The sequence below is a fragment of the Bufo gargarizans genome, chromosome 4 (genome assembly GCF_014858855.1).
Source record: "Bufo gargarizans isolate SCDJY-AF-19 chromosome 4, ASM1485885v1, whole genome shotgun sequence".
Classification (NCBI taxonomy): domain Eukaryota; kingdom Metazoa; phylum Chordata; class Amphibia; order Anura; family Bufonidae; genus Bufo; species Bufo gargarizans.
Window position 1 is genome coordinate 68,291,188 of NC_058083.1, and position 21,598 is coordinate 68,312,785.

General features: G+C 42.3%; 1 protein-coding gene across 2 annotated transcripts in view; it reads right to left on the minus strand.

The window, feature by feature from the left end:
- The window catches only part of HPCAL1 (hippocalcin like 1), a 177,550-nt gene that overhangs the window by 111,149 nt on the left and 44,803 nt on the right, over positions 1 to 21,598 (minus strand). For both annotated transcript variants that reach the window (XM_044290229.1, XM_044290230.1), the window contains exon 2: positions 4,854 to 4,916. The gene's annotated coding sequence lies outside the window, so the exon portion shown is untranslated. The remainder of the gene's footprint in view (positions 1 to 4,853; positions 4,917 to 21,598) is intronic.

Consider the following 21,598-nt stretch of genomic DNA (forward strand, 5'->3'; position numbering starts at 1 on the left):
AAAAAAACTTACATCTAGCAATCTAGCAGTTTCTCTCCACTTGACTGACGGTAAACTACCTGCTGTAACTAGAATATATGTCTATAGGTCTGTACCTATGTATAAATTCTGTATGTCTGTGTACAGGTGAAACTTGAAAAATTAGAATATTGTGCAAAAGTCCATGTATTTCAGTAATGCAAATTAAAAGAAATTGCATTAATGCAGCTTAAAATTAGAATTTTGTGAAAAGGTTCAATATTCTAGGCTCAAAGTGTCACACTCTAGTCAGCTAATAATCCATACCCCCTGAGCAAAGGGTACCTCAAAATTGTGACTTTGGGGTTTCATAAGCTGTAAGCCATAATCATCCAAATTAAAACAAATAAAGGCTTTAAATATCTCACTTTGCATGTAATGAGTCTCTCATATATTAGTTTCGCCTTTTAGGTTGCATTACTGAAATTAATGAACTTTGCACGATATTCAAATTTTTCGAGTTTCACCTGTATACTGTATGCCTGTACTTGCTAAGGGGAATATAGTCAGGCTGCATATCAATGACTCAATGTACCGTAAATTTTCCTCAACCTTCGGTTCTTCAGCTGTTGCAAAACTACAACTCCCATCAGCTTGACTGCTTACAGTGACCCAGGAGATATCTGCTAACAAGTTAAATGTTTCAATTTATTGTCTAAAGACTCAAGTAGTAGAGTGCTCTCTGTTTTACTTGTGCATTGTAAATCCCTAATGGGTATGTATGGGAATCATATAGTTAAAACTTGCAGTTGCCAGGGTGATGAGCTGGGGCCACCCCCATGGTTAGAGAATCTTTGCTGAGCAGGCCTAGAGTGAGAAGTGTATGTCTGAGCTCCTGAAAACTTGACCTAGTCCAGGGAACCTTCATCTTCAAGACTGAAAGCTGCCAGAGAAGCAACTGAACTAAGAGACTACCCGTGGGAGAAAGAGAACCAACATTTATAGATGGTTGAGAACCAAGGCAGTGCTGGATAAAAACAGTAAGGAAATTGTTTGTTTGTTTATGGCAAAAGACTTTACTGCATGTGGAAAGGGTTAATTGCCTCTGGCACCTACTACACTTTGGAGATGACTAATCATCAAAGATCTGCATCCTACAGACTAAGATTTGTAGAAAGAGTTAATAAGAACGGATTTGCACACCTGTAGTTTTTTTTTTTTAAGATTGCAAAGTGTATTAAGAGAGAGTCTTAGGGAGGATTACTATCATTATTACTGCTACCTTTACACAGCCATTCAGAAGAGCCTACTCTGTAGTATACTTCGGAACTGTGTCTATTTCTGCTATATGTACTGCAACCCGATCATCTATTCAGTAACCAGAGACTTTATTTATTGCACCCAAACAGGCCTGGTCATTGACTCCACCATCCATCTGCCGGCCCTACACCTGCCCTTCTGCTTTCATCCTGTCAACTATCCACCATCAAGGGCACCCCGTCCATCACCAGGCAAAACTCCAGGGTATGTCCCCCCAACACAGCCCAGGTAGCACTAGGATTGCCACAGTCAGAGTGACTATCCCCATATTTGCCATTTGCACAACCACTTTCCTCCTCTTGGTCGCCCCTCCTGCACTCTCGTTCTCACAGATGTCAGGAGAAGAAGGGTAGGATATGTTGGCTTTCAATGTTCCCAATCTTTTTCTTACTCACAGCCGATCAGCTTCCTCTAAAGGTGTCTGGCAGATGCTTATTCTTCTCTCCCCAATAAATATATATGTCTATTACCAGCATGAGATACACATTCTTTTTTCCTTTCACTGCTATGGGACTTCTGAAAATAGGAGAGCCAACATTCAACTAATTTCACAAGTCCCATAGCGGTGCATGGAGACAGCCACATATGCACAGCGTCCTCTCCATTCTGGAGATAGAAGCAGTTCCCAGAAGTAAGATCTGCATCTATTGGACATTTGTCCTCAGTCTATCATTCCAAAGAGGACACCAGGCTACCTTGTATACTGGGACACTCTGATCTTTAACTTTCTCTATAGCTGCCATCATGTTGTTTATTAAGGTTACAGAAAATACAAACTTCACACAGTTTACATAAATGTATAAGTTAGAAGAACATCCAATGGCATAATAATGGCAGAATAATTGGTTGGTGTTGATAGAAGTTGAAGATCTGGGACATGCAAGGTACACAGACCACAAACTGCAGTCATAATGGCTTTCCTCAATAGGCACAGAAGTGTTAATAAACTGGAAACCATGGAGGAGAGAACCAGACCCTCATGTCCCATCAAGAATGGGGAAGCGCGAGTACAGTGGTCAAGAGTCATGACCTCCTGACCCATGAGGATCAAGTGTCATGACCTCCTTACTCAAGGAGGTAATGTGTCAAGTTTGTACACGAGTTTTCAGACATACAAAATGTTGCAAATTTTGGCCAAAATTTGCAACATTTTGTCATTTTACACTGCCCTCGCCACTTCTGAAAAGTTGTAGTAGGTTTGTTTATTGGCATCACTTCACATTTATCATTGCAAGTTTTTTAAATAAAAATATTCACAAAATGGCACATAATCACTTGGTAGAGGGATGGCATAAGAAAAGTGGAGTAGCAGTTCTAGACAGTTTAATATATTGATATTCCCTCCATGATGTTTGGGAGAGCGTCTTTTTGTAAACCAGCACCAGGAGAAACTTAAAAGGGTCTTCTGGGATTTTGATACTGATGACCCATCAGTATCTGATCGGGGGGGGGGGGGGGGGGGGTCAACATCAAAATCCCAGAAAACATACTGTATTACTGTATGTATATACTGTACTGTATGTCACTGTTTTGCAGGAAACTGATCTACAGCCTGTCTTTTTCTACACGTTGGAATTTAAATTATGCCATAAAAAACTCAAAAAGTTCCCCGACCATTAACACATAATTCAAGAGGGTTGACAGGTGGATGAGTATTCCAGCAAAAAGGGGAATTAGGAGAAAAGTCCTGAATAAGAATATGTTGAAGTTATAAACGGTAGAGCGGAGAAGGAAGTTGGTGGATCTGTATGTGGGATGGTATTAGGAGATCAGTAAGAAAGTGCAGATAGGGGATCAGCTATAAAAACTTTGCAAGTATGAGTGTAAGGTCCCTTTTACATGGGCATATTCACTCAACTGTATGCAAAAACATCACAATGACCAGAGGGTACAAGGTCTTAGAGCAGCAATGTCTCTCAGTCTTATGTATGGTATGTGGGCGAGTCTGTTCAGTGTAGGGTCCCATCTATAAGAGGCCACCTTCTCACTGGCAGATAGACTCACACACTTTGATCAAAATGAAAGCCAAGAACCTCACATTTCTGTGTATAGAGAATACAGCTATATTTCAGTTTAATATACATATATTTATCAACCCTTTGCGCATCAAACAGTTGTGAATTTACACATTTTGACAGTTTTTTGTAGTGCTTGCCAGTTTCTGAAAAGAGGGCTTGGTGTGTGTGGGGCTTAGTGGGGGGGGGGGGGCATAGTCTCCTGCGGTCTGACAAATTTACTATAATTTACACTGGAAAATACATTTTACATTCCAGTGCAAGGAGGGCCATAGATGCAACTAATTTATTAAAAGGCCTGTGCCTTTAAAAGGGTTTTTGGAACCCATCAACCCACTTTAAATAATCCTAACTTGCCTGAAGAAAAATTCCATTATACTTACCACAGCCACTCTGGAGTCTGGTCACGTAACGCACCTCCCTTCAGAAATCCTACATCTGCCGACATCACGTCTGTCAGTCCAATATCAGATTTCCAGTCTGGTCTGTGGCAAGGCATGACACATCTGTAGACCAAGATGGGGAGGTACTGTGGACAGGGTCAGAATTACTTGTTTCCTTGGTGAATGCGCAGAGTAGCTGAAGTCAGCAGTAACACATGCGCCAGGGAGAATAGTAGCTCTGACCCCGTCCTGGGCTGCGGAAATGACATGCCCATCCATAGAACAGATAAGAAACCTGGTATTATGACTAATGTATGCGACGTCAGCCAATGTAGGGTTTTCAAAGAGAGTTGTGTCTTGTGACCGGGTTCAAGAGCCCACGCAACTTAGAGAGACTAAGTATACAGGAAAATTTATTCGGTATGCAAGTTAAGGTTAATTAAGGTGGGTTGATTGGTCCTGGAAAACTCCTTTAACAAAATTTGGCGCATCTCACTCCAGAACTTGGTCAGCATGGTGGCTCAGTGGTTAGCACTGGTGCCTTGCAGCACTCGGGTCCTGATAGGGAACTTGTGAGCCCAATTGAGGACAGTGTGATGCTAATGTCTGCGCTGCGGAATATGTCAGTGCTATATAGGTGCAGGGGTGCACCACCAATGAGGCCATGTGAGGCAGCTCCAGGTAGGGGCAAGAGGGGAGCAGCAGAAGGGTCATGGGCAATGAGCGCTTTCATTGTGGCAAAGGGATTAGGCAAGTTGGAATGGCATGGTGGGTGCAGTTTCAGTTTTCGCCTCAGGCAGCAGAAAGGCTAGGTGCACCCCTGTATAAATAAAACCTAGGAAACAACGGTCTTGATAAATCCCCCCCTATGTTTGCGTTTGTATACTGCACACATCTACATGAGAAATCTTGGACAAATAGGTGAAGACGTATTTCAGTGTTGTATCTATGGTACATCTACAGCATAGTGATGCTACCTTCATCAGGCTCCATCCAATTAGATATCTGTGACTAATCCTACATGCGAAAGACCATCTACCTCATGTTCCACTTGGGGATCTCCCAAGAGAGTGCGCAGAAGATGCAGGGACTGAAACACATCACTGATTGTTTAGTAACTGACTATAGCTGATCTTTATAGATATGATTCATACGCTGCAGGGTCAATTGAACTTACTAGAAAAGAGACTTCTGCATCAAATCCCAGACTGGTGCAATGTGGGGCTTTTGGCGTGAGATCCTGTAAGAGAAGAAACAAAGCACATGCTTTTACCATGAAGCAGTCTGACATTGAGAATATTGTCACATTCTGGGTGTGGAAGGAGTAGTGACAAAGGAACAACAAGCTGCAAACAACACAAAGGGCACAATGCATTCATCTCAAGCGAACTAAACCATAATGACGAGTACAGAAAACATGGATTACTGGATGATCCAAAGCCTGGAAACTCAGCTAACCAAGTGAAAGCAAGGGGGCATCAGATATTCTGGTCTATAGGAGGAAGTTCAACTCACTGTAAAGAGATATGAAAAACACCTGTCCATGGTTTGCGTCTGGAATTGCGGTTCCATGGAACTGACTGAGCCGCAGTACCACACCCAACCTGTGAACAGGAAGCAAATAGCCATGTTTTTCAAATCTTGTACAAACCCTTTAAAGTGAATCTCAACCTTTTATCATACCATTTTTAGGTTGACCAATTCTGTGCTGGAATTCTGTCAGCCTGCATCCACCACTAGGGGGATCTCCGGAGCTTGCTGCATACAATTCCGATAGGTTCTTTTTACACTGCATCAGCAGTGTCTGAACTTTCCATCGGTAAGATTTCCCAGTGAAAACCTTGGGCGCATGTGTTTATTGGATGCCGTTGTGTGACATTAGTAAAAACCGAAAACCCTGGCAGATACTGCCGAAACAGAACTCTTTGGACCTCTGTTGGTTGAATGGGGGGCTATGGGTCAGTTTACTGTATGCGCCGACTGATTTCCTGGTGCATATTTTTTACGTACAGTGCAGACGCAATGTGAAAAGAGCCTGATTCAGTTCCATACATAGAAGCTGGGGCCTTGAAAATGAAAAGCTTTTGTAGCTAATTTCTGCTCCAGCTAACGTATGGAGGTCTCAAAGTGGCATGCGATCCTAAATCAGGCAACCCCTTTAATGAGGACCTGTCACCTCTCCTGAAATGTCTGTTTTAGTAGGTACTTGCAGTCCCCATGTAACAATAATTCTGGAACGTCTATTTTTATGACTCTGTGAACTCTATTCTAAAAGTTTATGAATGAATTGCAAGCAGTTTGCAGTGAAGGTTCATCTGGGTGTTACCAGTTGGGAGGGTGTCCTTGTACACTCTGACAGTGACAGCACTGATTGGATAGAGGCAGACTGTGCAGGGACAACTGGTAACATCCATCTGGACTTACAACGAAGAATGCTAGTAATTCATTCATAACTTCTGGCAGGAATAAAAGAGGAATGGCACATCATAGAGTCTTAAGAAAAGATGCCGTGGAATTATTATTACATGGAGAATGTGAGTAGTTACTAAAACAGACATATCAGGAGAATTGACAGGAAAGAGTAATTCCCTGCAAAAACAACATTTGTGCTGCATATATTCTAAATAAAACCCCTCAGAACATAACACTAAATCATGTCATGGGCAGATCTGACTTTACAAGCTTCTGGAAGGCAGTGCAGTGCGTCACGGATGTCCCCTGTTTATTTACACTGGCTGTAAATAGATAGAAGAATATCCTGCGGTGTACAGGAGCGGAGGGCGGCAAGCTGTGTTGAGAGTACAGCGCCAGAAGAATATTATATCTATTGAGTTAACTAAACTGCAGGAGGCTGGGATTAAAGGATAATTAATAATGAAGCATTAAATTCAAAAATTTAAAGATGGCTCTTAAAGGGGTTGTCCCACGAAAAATATTGTACAGTTTTTTTTTTTACCAGCACCTGGATCTGAATACTTTTGTAATTGCATGCAATAAACAAATTTTGCATAGCCACTGAGCTATTCAATAAAATGTATCTGTATAGCGCCTCCTGCTGTTTGTTTATTTTTTAATTTCTTTGACCTGCTCACTGAAAAGGCTGCACATGCTCAGTTTCATCCTTCAACTGCCTCCTGAGCTGTGATAGAGAGAGCATGGACACGCCCCCTGAGCGGCAGCAGAAAAGACACGTCTCCTGAGCTGTGATAGGGAGAGCATGGACACGCCCCCTGAGCGGCAGCAGAAAAGACACGTCTCCTGAGCTGTGATAGGGAGAGCATGGACACGCCCCCTGAGCGGCAGCAGAAAAGACACGTCTCCTAAGCTGTGATAGGGAGAGCATGACACGCCCCCTGAGCGGCAGCAGAAAAGACACGCCTCCTGAGCTGTGATAGGGAGAGCATGGACACGCCCCCTGAGCGGCAGCAGAAAAGACACGCCTCCTGAGCTGTGATAGGGAGCGCATGGACACGCCCCCTGAGCGGCAGCAGAAAAGACACGTCTCCTAAGCTGTGATAGGGAGAGCATGGACACGCCCCCTGAGCGGCAGCAGAAAAGACACGCCTCCTGAGCTGTGATAGGGAGAGCATGGACACGCCCCCTGAGCGGCAGCAGAAAAGACACGCCTCCTGAGCTGTGATAGGGAGAGCATGGACACGTCCCCTGAGCGGCAGCAGAAAAGACACGTCTCCTGAACTGTGATAGGGAGAGCATGGACATGCCCCCTGAGCGGCAGCAGAAAAGACACGTCTCCTGAGCTATGATAGGGAGAGCATGGACACGTCCCCTGAGCGGCAGCAGAAAAGACACGTCTCCTGAGCTGTGATAGGGAGCGCGTGGACACGTCCCCTAAGCTGCAGCAGAAAAGACACGCCTCCTGAGCTGTGATAGGGAGAGCATGGACACGCCCCCTGAGCGGCAGCAGAAAAGACACTCCTCTTCAGTTGTCAGATTGATATAAATCTAGTAGAGCAATGAACAGGGAATTTCTCTGGATCCATGTGAGGTACAGGGCTGGTTCTAGCTTTGTTAGAAAGAGACTGTCGTGTTCTATATGATGTCTGATATTCATTTTTTACATTAGTCATGTGATTATTCCTTTAATGCTTGTATTGAATATATTATTACTGTCCCATTTAGCAAAAAAGGAACCAGCAAACAGAAAAAACATTGGCTAGACCAAGAACTTGACTTTAAATGCATCAACGGTTCACAGGTGACGCTATAATTGAGAATTAGTCTTACGAAAGCCACATTACATGGCTACCCCTCCTCACACAGGCCAAACGCTACACATCAATTATTAACTCCACTCCAAACAATCCGGCTACTTAATTACACTCAGTCCTTCACTTTATTTATACAAGGTAAAAAAAAGGGTGAATGCTTTTGTCATTAATTTTACTGAGGCAATGGAATAGGAGGTTATTTACACTACAGATGTGAGCACTGCAAATTTGCTCCATCCTAAGGGCTTCAAGGTTCACAAGCTTCTATGCATTTACATTTTTGGTGTTGGTAACTGTCCATAAGGGGTGAAAATAACATAGAAAATAACACGCATACATAGGGTGTACCCAAATTAGTATATCAGCCCTCTATCTTGGTAGAGGACCTGAGATTCTACCTGCCGCCTTGAAGGTCTATCTCCTTGAACCCACATCCCTTCCAGTTTGCAATCTAGACTGCAAATACACCATCTAAAGTTCTCCTGCTGTCAGTGTTGGACTAAATTTAATGGAGGTTAGATGGCACCTCAATGCAGGGTTTCATGTATGTCAGGAGATGGTTCCCAAGCCAAAATCAATAAATAAAAAGACTTCTGTATTCCAGGAGCGCCATACATTCAGGGCAGTTGCCCTATATACTGCAGAGCCACTACTATATACTAGGCCTGGAGCCCTTACATCCCCACAGAACCCCGGTGCGGCCCATCCAGTACTTCTGATGAAGGCCGTGTGGCTGAAAACGTTTATATAAATACCATTGTACTGGAAAACCATCCGTAATAAATTGACATGATACGTAGAGCAACACAGTGGAATGGAGTCTTTTAATTTAGTGCTGGACTGAATGGCACCTCTTAGGCTCAAAGGAAATACATTTTAAGGGCTCACCACAAACCCACTCACAATGTGATTACACCCACAATAGATGATCGGCTTCAAATAAAGTTGTCTTTTGTTGGAACCTGGGCCTGTTAGACAATCCTCTGGCACTCCAGTAGACCTAAAGTAATAAGAGAAATACCACCGCACACTCAGGGATATCATGCAAGTAAAAGATTTTTTATTTTAGCATATCCTCCAATAGGTACATAAATGATAACGGAGAGATATCAATATTGTTACTGTGACTCCAAATCTTTTGACGTTTCGGTCGCAACGGACCGTGGTCACAAAAAGTCACAGAATGGAGTGATCGACGGGGACCTCCACAGACCCTACACTCCATTCTGTGACTTTTTGTGACCAAGGTCCGTTGCGCCCGAAACGTCAAAAGATTTGGAGTCACAGTAACAATATTGATATCTCTCCGTTATCATTTATGTACCTATTGGAGGATATGCTAAAATAAAAAATCTTTTACTTGCATGATATCCCTAAGTGTGTGGTGGTATTTCTCTTATTACTATGGATCTGGAGCACCTCCACTCTACCGAAGCACTTCACAGACTGGACAAACGAGTGCAACCCCATCAGTCTACTTCAACATTACGCCAGTAGACCTTTCTGCCCATGCCTACTATTTACATTGGCCAAATGCCCTTTATGGACCACTACTGTCTCAGAAAACCTGAGAAGAAGTTGGTCACAAATGCTTCTTTGTTGTGTTGTTACCCTGCAGTTCTTAAAATTATGAAACAGGTCTTGAGCTGAAACGCCCGTCAATCAAGAGCTGCTATTCTCTTCTGGTGCCAATAGTGAAGCATTGCAGGGTGTTGATAATTTATGCACAAATCAGCAATTTAGAGATTACGTCTTGGAGTTGTTGAGTTGACACCCCCACAACAATAATCACCTAAGACAGGCGGATAGCTATCTCCTTTTCATGATCTATGGGTTTGTTCCCAACGCCCTTGTTTGCAAATATTTTAGAGGGAGGAGTTTTAGGTTCTCAACAGCTAATAGAAACCAAGCCTGGGCTTGCCCCCCATATCAGCATTATAAATTGCTTGTATCGTACATACACCCTTGCCCTAAAGCGTATACATGCTAATTAGAACATTACAACTCATAACTAGGAAATGCTAATCACGGCAGACAACCTCTGAAGAATGACAGGATGGAGATCCCTTTGACATTTGTCCTGTACCTTAGCACTTCTGGCCAAATTTATATGGAATTGAAACATAGCCTTGTTGTAGCACCCTACATGGAGCCACCTATCTGCAGGAGAACCTACTGAAGGATCCACAAGACTCAAAGAAGTTTACAATTGATGACCTATCCTTTGCATGGGTCATCAGTATCTGATTGGTGGGTGTCCGACTGTCTGACGGTGTTGTGGCAGATATTTGGGTCAGTATGCTAGATTGTCTGCCAACTATATGATATTTATGTATGGTAGTGTGCTCGATAATGTCCGTGGGATCCAGAGCCGGAAGTCTGACTCTGTGACCACACACTGTGGACAGGATAGCACTTCTTATATGCACTGATTGTACTATCCCATATATAATTCTGCACTTGCACTTTATATGTATGAATTGTAATTGCCATACACCTAAAGTCAGATAAGGATTTTTAAATGTTCTTAACTTATGTGAGGCCAGAATCTTTGTAACTCCATAAGTACTAATAAAATTGATGATTATTTAAATGCAATTGTTGATGGAGTTATGATTTGTGATTAAATTTGATCTATGTATCTAAGTATTGGTTCCGCAAATGGTGATATTGGATCGCTGATACAGTAAGCTAAAGGGAAACACTTGTTGGTTCCCTTTGACATTTGTCCTGTACCTTAGCACTTCTGGCCAAATGTATATGGAATTGCAACATAGCCCTGTTGTAGCACTCTACATGGAGCCACCTATCTGCAGGAGAACATACTGAAGGATCCACAAGGCTCAAAGAAGTTTACAATTGATGACCTAGCCTTAGCATAGGTCATCAGTATCTGATTGGTGGGTGTCCGACTGGTTGGCGCCACAGCCTCTTCCTAGGCCAGTAATGTCACATTCATTGGTCATGTGGCTTAGGAGGAGGCTCAGTCTCTTTCAAGTGTATCGGGCTGAGCTGCAATAACAAGTGCAGGAGCTATCCAATGGTTGGTACTGTGTTGATAGCCCTTGGTAAGCTGCGAGGAGTGCTGCAGCCTCCTCAAACAACTGATCAGTGGGGGTTCCAGGTGTCGGACACCTGCTGATCTGATATTGATGAGGATAGGTCATCAATATGAGAATGTCGGAAAACTCCCTTAACAGCTTAATGTTTTGGCATCTTTATTATAAGGATGGATCAGATGTCCTGGAAGTCGAAGAGCCACAAATAATTGAGGACATGTGCTACAGATATGCCAGGTCAAACTTTATTGTAAAAAGCTTTTTAAAGTGGAATACCATTACTCAGTCATTTAGGTAAGCCTTGAAAGAATGCAGAGAACCACTGAGTGGCCATCTTGGAAACTTTTCTAGAATACTCTGTCTAGGTGATCAAATTCTTGCAGGTTCCTCTTTCTTTTGCATTTACATCTGCATGTAAAAGCAGCAGACAAGTCAGTAAAGCAAAGACCAGAAAGTGAAAGGTCCATCTGGCCACGTGACGCTCCTCTTAACCATTACAACCTATTCCAAAGTTATGTGCAGAGCTTAAAAAAATAGCAAATCTTGTTAACTCTGTGCTGTAAAAGAAAAGGCGTCCAATGCTCTCCTAGTGCAGATTACGGTATATAAAAATAGCGAGACCTGAGACAAGCTGCAGGATAAAAATGTCTGCTAATCCCAGGCTATTGACGGATGATCACTGCTACAGCAAGTAATGATTAAGTCTTCTGTATACAGTTTGTGGGGATTCGACTGGAGCTTTGTAAGGGCTTCGTTCAGGATTTCAGGAAAGATTATATTACTTAATGTCACCATTTTTGAGGTGTGTATAATGTATTAAAAAACAATTATTTTTTTGTTAGTTAAAGGGGTTGGTCACTTTCTGGCTACTTGTGACCCGTGTGTAGGTAAGATGACTATATGACACTTACTAATAGCGTTGATCGAAGCATTCGAAGTGGAATTTGGTCCACATATAAGAAAACCTCTATTCTAAACTAATCTGAATTTTCTCGCTCTTCATGGTAACGAATCAGGTTTTCCTAAAATAGTTGCTGCACGTATTACAAAGTAAAAGTAAGGGATAGTTATTCTGTGTCAGCTTTATTTATTTATTCCTACACTTACTTATTCCTACATCAGCCATAAACTAAGATATGTAATTCAATACCAATGAGATAGAAGCCTTTATTATTCCAGTGGCAGCGTGCCAGCCAATACCATCCAGTCTGCACCCCTTAGGGGGGCCAGGTCTTAATGATGACCATCCTGATGTTTTGCTGGCTTTACTTCTTTCAAATCATCCTTCAAAGTCTCCATGTCCTAGAAAAGTCAGCAAGACGCAAAGAGAGCGGATGAGCTGGATGTTCCTGATGACATTTATTTATTTATTTTTTAAATATTTATTTTGGTTTTCAATAAAACAGAGTAACAAGTCTCAAGCAACGGTGTAACGTGGTACAAGATACTGATGAGAAGAAGATATCCCCAAGTTGGTATAGGGTGGTGAGGTGACCTAATTGGACTAAAATCTATTAATTATTAGTAAGAGCAAGTGAGAAGGAGGTCAAATAATGTTACTAAAGCATAGAGTTAAAACATCACTTTATTCCTATATAGAGACAACTGATGACATATTCTCATCGATATTAGATTATGTGGAAAAGTAGGAAAAGCAGATGGCAGAAGAAGGGCTGCCATCTGTAGGGCAGGAGAGTGCTGGGGTTGGAGAAGTGGGTACAGCCCCTGTTAAAGGTGCATTAAAAGGTGCCGTGCAGCCATTAGCAATGAAGACCGACAATACAGTGCGGTCTTCATTATTAAATGAAAGGCAGCTGCTGGCTAAATGGCTGCGTGGTTCTTCACCGTATTATGGCCGCTCCGTGTGGCCATCCCCTAAAGGAACGGTGGCCTGGGTATACCCGATTTATAGTAATTTGTGACAAATTAATATGCAACAACTTTAATTTCTTGGCTAACTTTGGCGAAGTTGTCGAATCAAACTTTGCTCATCACTACTTACTAATATAGAATTTTTTGATACTTTATGCCATTTGCTATATTTTATAAGCCCCTTGTTAGGCAAATCTTCTGTGCAGTTCGCACAGAGGTCCTGTTCATAAGATGGCCCCTGGTGGGGGGGTTATGTGACCAGACACAACACTCAGCCTCCTCCATTCTAACACACTGCCCACTGCAGTGTATCTGAATGGAGGAGACTGAGAGATTTGCCTGGACACATGATCCTCAATCAGCAGCCATTTTATGGACCGAAACTCCATGTTGACAAAAGACTTGGTCAACAAGTGGTCATATGTTATGAAATATAGAAAATGGTACAGAACTTTAACAAGGGCTATATTAATAAGTTGTAATACAGTCCCCTTACAAACACATTGGTCAACAGTAACCAGAAAGTGCAATTTTTAGGCCTCTTTCACATGGGCGTTGCAGGAAAATGTGCGGGTGCATTGCGGGAACACGTGCGATTTTTCCGCGCGAGTGCAAAACATTGTAATGCGTTTTGCACTCGCGTGAGAAAAATTGCGCGTGTTTGGTACCCAAACCCGAACTTCTTCACAGAAGTTCGGGCTTGGGATCGATGTTCTGTAGATTGCTATTATTTTCCCTTATAACCATGTTATAAGGGAAAATAATACATTCTGAATACAGAATGCTTAGTACAATAGAGCTGGAGGGGTTAAAACAAAATAAAAAAAATTTAAATCACCTTAGTCCACTTGATTGTGAAGCCGGCATCTCCTTCTGTCTTCATCTTAGCTGTGTGCAGGAACAGGACCTGTGGTGACATCACTCCGGTCATCACATGATCCATCACATGATCTTTTACCATGGTAATGGTGATGTTATGACCGGAGTGACGTCACCACAGGTCCTGTTCTTCCACACAGCACAGAAGACAGACAGAAGAGATGCCGGCTGCGCGATCAAGTGGATTAAGGTGAGTAAAATTTTTGGGTATTTTTTTTAACCCCTCCAGCGCTATTGTACTATGCTGGAGGGGTTACTATGCTTGCGGATGCTTGCGATTTTCACGCAACCCCATTAATTTCTATGGGGCCTGCGTTACGTGAAAAACGCTAAGTGATGCGTGAAAATCACCGCTCATGTGAACAGCCCCATAGAAATGAATGGGTCGGGATTCAGTGCGGGTGCAATGCGTTCAACTCACGCATCGCATCCGCGCGGAATACTCGCCCGTGTGAAAGGGGCCTTAGGGTTTTGATTTTTGGGTTTCATTTATACAGCATTCACCATGCGGTTTAAATGACATGTTAGCTTTACATGTTGGGACAGTATGATTACAGGGAAACCAAATGTACAATATATACTTTTTTAATGTGTTACTACTTTTGCACAATAAAACATTTCAACATTTTTTTTTGTGTTGCCGTATTTGTGTTACGATAGCCATAACTTATTTTTTTTCCCCCTTTAACAGAGCTTCAACCTTTTCTATGCCTTTTAGCGTAGCGATGACAGGCTTCCTATTAGACCCCGCCCTTTCATTAGGCCACTAGTTGTAAAGATAACCCATCGGCACCAACCAAATACATTGCGGGGGACCAATGAGGTGACAAAGGGAGCTCTAACCATTTAGATCTTGTAGTCACTATTAACTATTGCATCTAAGGGTAGGTTCACATCAGCGTTAGGGATTCCGTTATGTCTTTCCGTTATAAACATGGTTATAACGGAAAATCACGGAATCCGTAAGATGGAAGTCAAAACGAAACCTTTTAAGAGGCATTCCGTTTTGATCCATCGTAATAGAAGTCTATAGGAATCATAACAGATCCATCTGGTTCCCATTATGCAAGACAGAAAGTCTGTCTTTTTCTCCGTTCTCCATAATTGAAACGGGACGGATCCATTATGATTCCTATAGACTTCCATTATGACGGAAAGCAAAACGGAATGCCTTTTAAAGGCTTCCGTTTTATATTTCGTCATAATACAAGTCTATGGGCAGCACAACAGATCTGTCCTGGTTTCCGTTCTGCAGGACTAGACTAGACACCTGCATAATGGAAACCAGGACGGATCCATTCTGCAGCCCATAAACTTGTATTATGAAGGATTAAAACGGAATGCCTCTTAATGGCTTCCGTTTCGACTTCCGTCTTATGGATTCTGTTATTTTCCGTTATAACCATGTGATAACGGAAAGCCATAACGGAATCCCTAATGCTGATGTGAACCCACCCTAAGGGGTTAAATGGCTGGGATCGGAGTTATCGCTCTATATGCCAAAGCAGTGGACAGTTACCGTACAGGAAAAGATATTTAATGGTAGTTTTGTGACATCACATTTTCCATTCAGGGGCTGCTGTAGGGAAAATGTATGGCTGAACACCTCTGGGTTGGCTGACATGGGATTTCAGAGGCTGGATCCGGAGGTAATTCGCCGATAGACGCATCAGCTTTCTAGAAAGGACTATGGGGCGGCCATATTGCTAAAACTTTTATTTCTCAGTTCTGGGCAAAAAGATTATTATTTTTTTAATACTGCGTGTGCAGTATCCCTGTGAAAATAGTTTTGTTTGTTTGTTTGTTATGTCATTTTATGCTTTGTGTCCCCAATATGGCAACACATGGAAGTGATGGAGTTAACCAACTTTGGCATAACCCCTAGGGAAATTGAGGTGTGGACGGTTATCTGCACCCATAGCTCAGTTGAGTATAGGAGAATCTAGTGTTAGCAAGGAATAAGTGCATGTTCTCCCCTCCTCAGTACGACATCTTAAAGGGGTTGTCCGGTTTCCCATATTGATGACCTATTCTCAGCACTCAGACAGGAATGATGACATGCCACATGCTATCTGGGATCTAGTAATGCAAAAACCTTCTTTAAGGTTTACATTCACTGCTAAAAATCACGAAATAAGACCATGCAATATTACGTTCCATTCCTGTCACGTGACTACCTGACTGTAACAAAACATGGCCAAATCATAGAAAAGCTCCAGTCGCATTGGGGTCTATGATGGCAAGGTTGTATGTGACTTAAATCAGACAGTGCTGCATTTTTTTTTACATGTCGCATCGTAACCCCATCGACAATCATTAGCTCTTGTGTTGCAGTGTGACATAGCAATCTTTATGTCATGCGACATGGCCTAATTTTTTTTTTAAGAATTCAGATTTACTTTTCTCAGAAAATTCACTCTAAACAAAATGAGAAACAAGGGACTGGAAAATTTTCACGACCTTGGAAGTATGATAGATGACGTGTATTCCTAATCTAAACCTGCTGGACAGGTAGACCAGGAATTCCTGAATATTGATGTAGCTAAAATAATATAAAAATTGCTCCAAAGAAACAAAAACAGTCGGCTCAGAAAGAACAGGCAGAGAGCAGAACCACATCAAAGAGAATAGGATCGCTGCCAAGAACCGCAGGTTTGCCGATGGTTTATAAATAACCCTAGAAAAGCCACCAAGAAAAACTAGAATTTAAAACACAAAGGTAGACAGCGATTATCTCCAAATTTATAATTCTTTAACGAGACTATTCATGCCAGAAATTTAAGTACCGGTAGGTCTTCTGCGTTTTCAATGGATGTCAAATAAATAGGACAATCTTTTAAAGCAGGTGCAATCACACAACTGAAACTGCCGATCAAAAAGTCACCCTGCTGGCAAAAAAAAAAATATATATATATATATATATATATATATATATATATCTTTATTGAAACAATATAGACAATATATATATATGTATATATATATATATATATATATATACATACATACAATTAATAGACATGACACACACTCCACCAGATGAGTGCCATAACGGGTAACGGTTACATTATGTACCAGTCGGAACCAAAGCCGAATTCGGTTCCAAGTCTTAAAGTGGTTTTCCACTTTAAAAATCAACTACCGAAGTTATTCAACAAAGTCACGTGCGACTTCACGAATAACTTCCTTTGGCTCATCGCAGCCCATACATTCTAAAGCTGTACAGAGACGGATCTCCGTACAGTATTAATCCAAAGTTTTGAGCGAAGCGACTTCGGATGTAGCATCAGCAGCTCGCTTCACTCATCATTAGATATATCATGAAGAGACGAACACCATCGGAAATATCAAAATGTAAGCTACAATAGCAATCAATCCAAAAGTCCTTCCCTCGTAAACCCAAGAATACAAATCCAGGTATGACACGCACGGATTCGCCCCAGGAAAATTATTAACAACAAAATGTTGTTAATAATTTGGTAAACATTTTGGTAAAATAGAAGAAGCACATTATCAGCTATACAATACTCTCTGTCCCCTTATTCTGGATACACAGTGTTATATTGACACCGCTGCCAGTCATGCACACGCTTGATAAATGTGATCACTCAGAAATTGTAATGGAACCTAGCAGAATAAAGCTGAAACTTGAGACAAGGATTCTTCCTGAGATCATCTTCTCTATATTCCGATCTAGACAGACAATATTGAATGTTTCTTAGCAACGTCTATTACCAAAGAGAAATCCTGTGGGCTGCAGCGGTTCATCCCAGGCCTCCTGAAGTAGCTAACAGAGGTTAACCTTCAATACCATCTCTGTAGCAACCACCTTGAGTTTACAGATATTACACAGAGATAATTGTGTATAGTATTTGGCTATCTACAGAACTCCTATAGAAATTAATGGAGTGGATATGCACATGCCCGACCGTCTACTCTGTTCATTTAGGGGGTCTCCACAGGGTCAGGGGTCCCCATTCTCATGACTGGTGGGGGTCCCAGCAGTATCCTGTGGATAGGGGATAACTTCATATAACCGAAAATACCCCTTTAAGCCTGATATTCTTCAGTATATTAGGGAAATGTATTATGGCCATTTGCTACTATGTACAAACAATGATGTTTTGAGCACAGGAGCCAGCTGTTACCCTTCGAAACAGTCTTCCAATATATGCTCTATAACAGCAATCCATTGTTTGTCTATGGTCCAATCTGCAAAGTTTTGCACCATGAATGTAGCATGTTGAATTGCTTCAAGAGTTTTAATTCTTCTTATAAAAGTATTTAATGTAATCACGCATAATGCAACTACCTCCTCTAAACTGGAGCTATGGTAATAAATGATGGATGGCCTCTATTAGAGGTATAGCTTAAAGATCCTGGGCTATAATGCAAAATCTAGACCCATTACCTAACAATATGCCATTATGGTACACCTTAGAGCTTCCTCAGGCACTTCAGTCTGGTGCAACTTCTGCACCAACTACAACAATGGGTTCCCCTGAGTAATTTAAAGGGTTCCTGAGGTTGTAATGACCGGCAACACGCACAGGGAGGAAAAAGGGAAAGTCCTGCCCAAGGGAGAGGGAAAGGTGGTGACCCCTAACTCTCCTTGCGGCTGGCACCTGACTGCCCTGACGTCCATAGACTGGTTCCTCACCCGTGCGGCGATCACGTGCCTAAACCCTGGCTTTCCCTGAAATGAACCCTAGATAATGAACGGGCCGGTGGGATCGCTAGTCCTCACCACTGCACTAAGAGGGAAACACCAGGGAGAGGACAGACAAACACAGACAAACACAAACACCCAGGTGGACGACAACAACTGTCCACAAAGGTCCAACAGGGATCCGGAGGGTAGCGTTCTAAAGCAACAATCAGAGAACGCAGCAACACAGCTCCAGTGGGTCAGAATAGATGTCCAGGCAGGAAGCTCTATATCTAGCAACCAGAGAAGTGTGAGAGGGGAATATAAGGAGGATTGGGAGTGCTGGACAAGGAACAGCTGAGAGAAGGAGCTACGGATCCCTGAGTGAGCCAAAAGGGTTTGCAAAGCAAACCCAGAAAGCTACAATAAGGAAACATCCCTATCTTACATAGAGCGTGCAGCCAACCGCTGCGACCTCCTGACCCCGGGTACAACGGAGTCAGGCGTGGCTCTTGACACCCTCGTGACAGAGGTCTTGTTTTGCAGTTTCATGTTGTTCTCTCTAAGGCTTTTTTGACATTGCGTCTTGAGTGTCTACCATATGCAATAGGAAAGCTCCATTAAATGAAGACATAGGCCCTGATTACACCATCCGACACTAAAAGAGTATTCTTTTGGCCTCCTTTAAGTGGCATCTAAAAGGGGTTCTGTTCTTCAGCCGCATGGAATAGATGCAAACTGCATCTTGTAAAAAAAATGTATAACACATGGTACACATTTTTTCACAGGGGCACCAAGGGGAGATGGATATCACTTATTGGTATTTGTTTTATGAGTAATTTACTGGGTGCCCTAGGAGCTTTTCCTGCTCATACATTAAACGGACATTGAAGACGAAGTCTTTGTACTGTTTATGATGTGTTTTTACACATGAATGATCTCTGTGAAAAGATTTGTGGTCCTGTTAAAATTCTAGTTTTCACAAAAGCCTTGATGAAGCTCAGGACTTTCTTTTGTAATATCATCGGCTACTGTCATTGGCCTCCACTGGTGGTTCTTTCCCACAACTTTTTTATTGCTTTGCCTTGTGTGAATAATTCACATCTCAGGAAAATGCTGAAAATGATTAACAGATGGACTCCCTCTATGAAGACGACTTCATCAGAATCACTTACACAGTAGAAATAGCTAAGGGTCTAGATAAACCAAAACAAGGAGCTTGTCACAGTTTAAGACCAAAGAGTCAAGTTTGCGGAGGCAAAGATGTCAAAGTCTGAAGGTCTAATCCACAAGTTAGGAATGAGGGTTCATTTTTCTAGGATCTACTTCATCATTCATGCCCTTAAAGGGGTTGTCTTATCAGAGACATCACCTCTCAGGATGCATGATCTCATGAGCTCTCTGCATACACCCGATCTTGGTGGGGAAACAATATTACATGGTAGCCATTCAGATGAAGGGAAACCAATATATAACATGGGCAGTTTAAATATGCTTAAGTGGAAGCCATGCTTATAAAGGGAGGTCATTAATAGGGTATATGGACAGGGGTTGCCCTTCAATCAGGAGCACAGCATTTTGCATTGGCACCTGACTTTAAATCTAGGCGTTATATACGGATATAGCAATCTTTACCTTGGCACTTGTAACATGTTTAATACACAGTTATTTACAGCAAATGTTAACTTGACTTTCAATGGCTTTTCTTGTGTAAAGGGTCAATTTAAAGTTGTAGTTAATGTGTTAAGTGTCCGGTTAATGATTGCTACATCCGTCGGACCTGTTGTTCGTGTGTTTGACATCTGTCTATGGGTATCTTTTTTTTTACTCCAAGCAGGGTCTGACTGGCCCACCAGAGTATCCTCTGGTGAGCCCAGGCTCTGATTCAATAGTGGGCCCCAAAAGGTCCAGGAGAAAAAACAGTTTGGCGCTGCCTGTGGAGAGAATCACTTGCCACTAGGGTCTATTTCTTTGATTCAAAACCTATTAGACATTACTGATGCTATTGAGGTTAGACCCCAAGAACAATTTCCCATGGTGGGCCCATGGAACCTCAGTCCAACATGGACTCCACCTAGTAGAATACCCATTTTCTTTCAGACGAATGCTTTGCGGTCATTGTATGTATTGCAAGTAAAAGTGACTATACACATTAGATCAGGGGCATAGCTATAGGGGGAAGCAGGGGAAGCGGCTGCTCTGGGGCATGAACTCAGAAGGGGCCCACCCAGGAGGAGGACTACAAGATTTTATTGTCAGGGCCCCACAACAGTATTATACAATGACATTATATACAGAGACACTGTAGGAAACGGAAGGAGCAGCTTCCTGAGCCTCGTCTGTGAGCGTGATCTTGACTAGCCTCAGGAGTGGGGGTTGCACAGGAGTCGGGAGTTGCGAAGAAGTTGCTGGAAGAGGGGGGCCCATTAAAAATATACTGTGGGGCCCAGTCATTTCTAGTTATGTCACTGCATCAGATAGAAGTTGCTTTCTTTCAAGCAATGGGCTATGTATTGCTGGGAGTGACAGTTGTTATAGAAGGGCAAACAATATTTCATAAAGCAATAGGCCGCTTGACCCAGATGCAGTTTACATCATGATTGTTGCATGAAAATTTTCAAGCACGGACAACCTTTTTCCAGATGATGACAGTGTCGTATTGGTCGATTAAAATTATTTTTTGTTGGTAATATTTTAGCCGACAAAAGTTCTTTATGGTTAAAATTGTCTATTTCCATAAACCTTGATGCATATGGGCGCATTTATGCTTTTTTCAGATATCCATAACATAAACTCAACATTTGGACCACTCCCTTGATTCCAATGAACTAAAATATGCTTAGCTCATCATAGGGTTCTGTGGGGATCTAAGTTCAGTAGGACCATGGGCAGGGTTGGGTGGTATTTGACTGCAGCATCTGAGCAAACACAGGCAGGGTACACAGCTTTTTATTGGGCTAGGACTTTGTGGTCAATGGATGTAGTTCTAGTTATAGGTCATGCTTTTTTCAGATGGCCACTTTCTGTGTGGACAGGGTCTCATGCTGATGGGGGGACATATCACCAATGAGACCAGTTATTGGCTGCAGAGGCGCATGTGACCACGTCTCACATGCAAGAATCGGAAGTCCAGTAAAGAAAGCCATGGAATGCCTGAACTGAGAAGCAGCAGGGGGAAGCAAAGTGTGGAAAAAAATCTTGGACATTTTAGGTCATCAGTATCTGACCAGTGGGA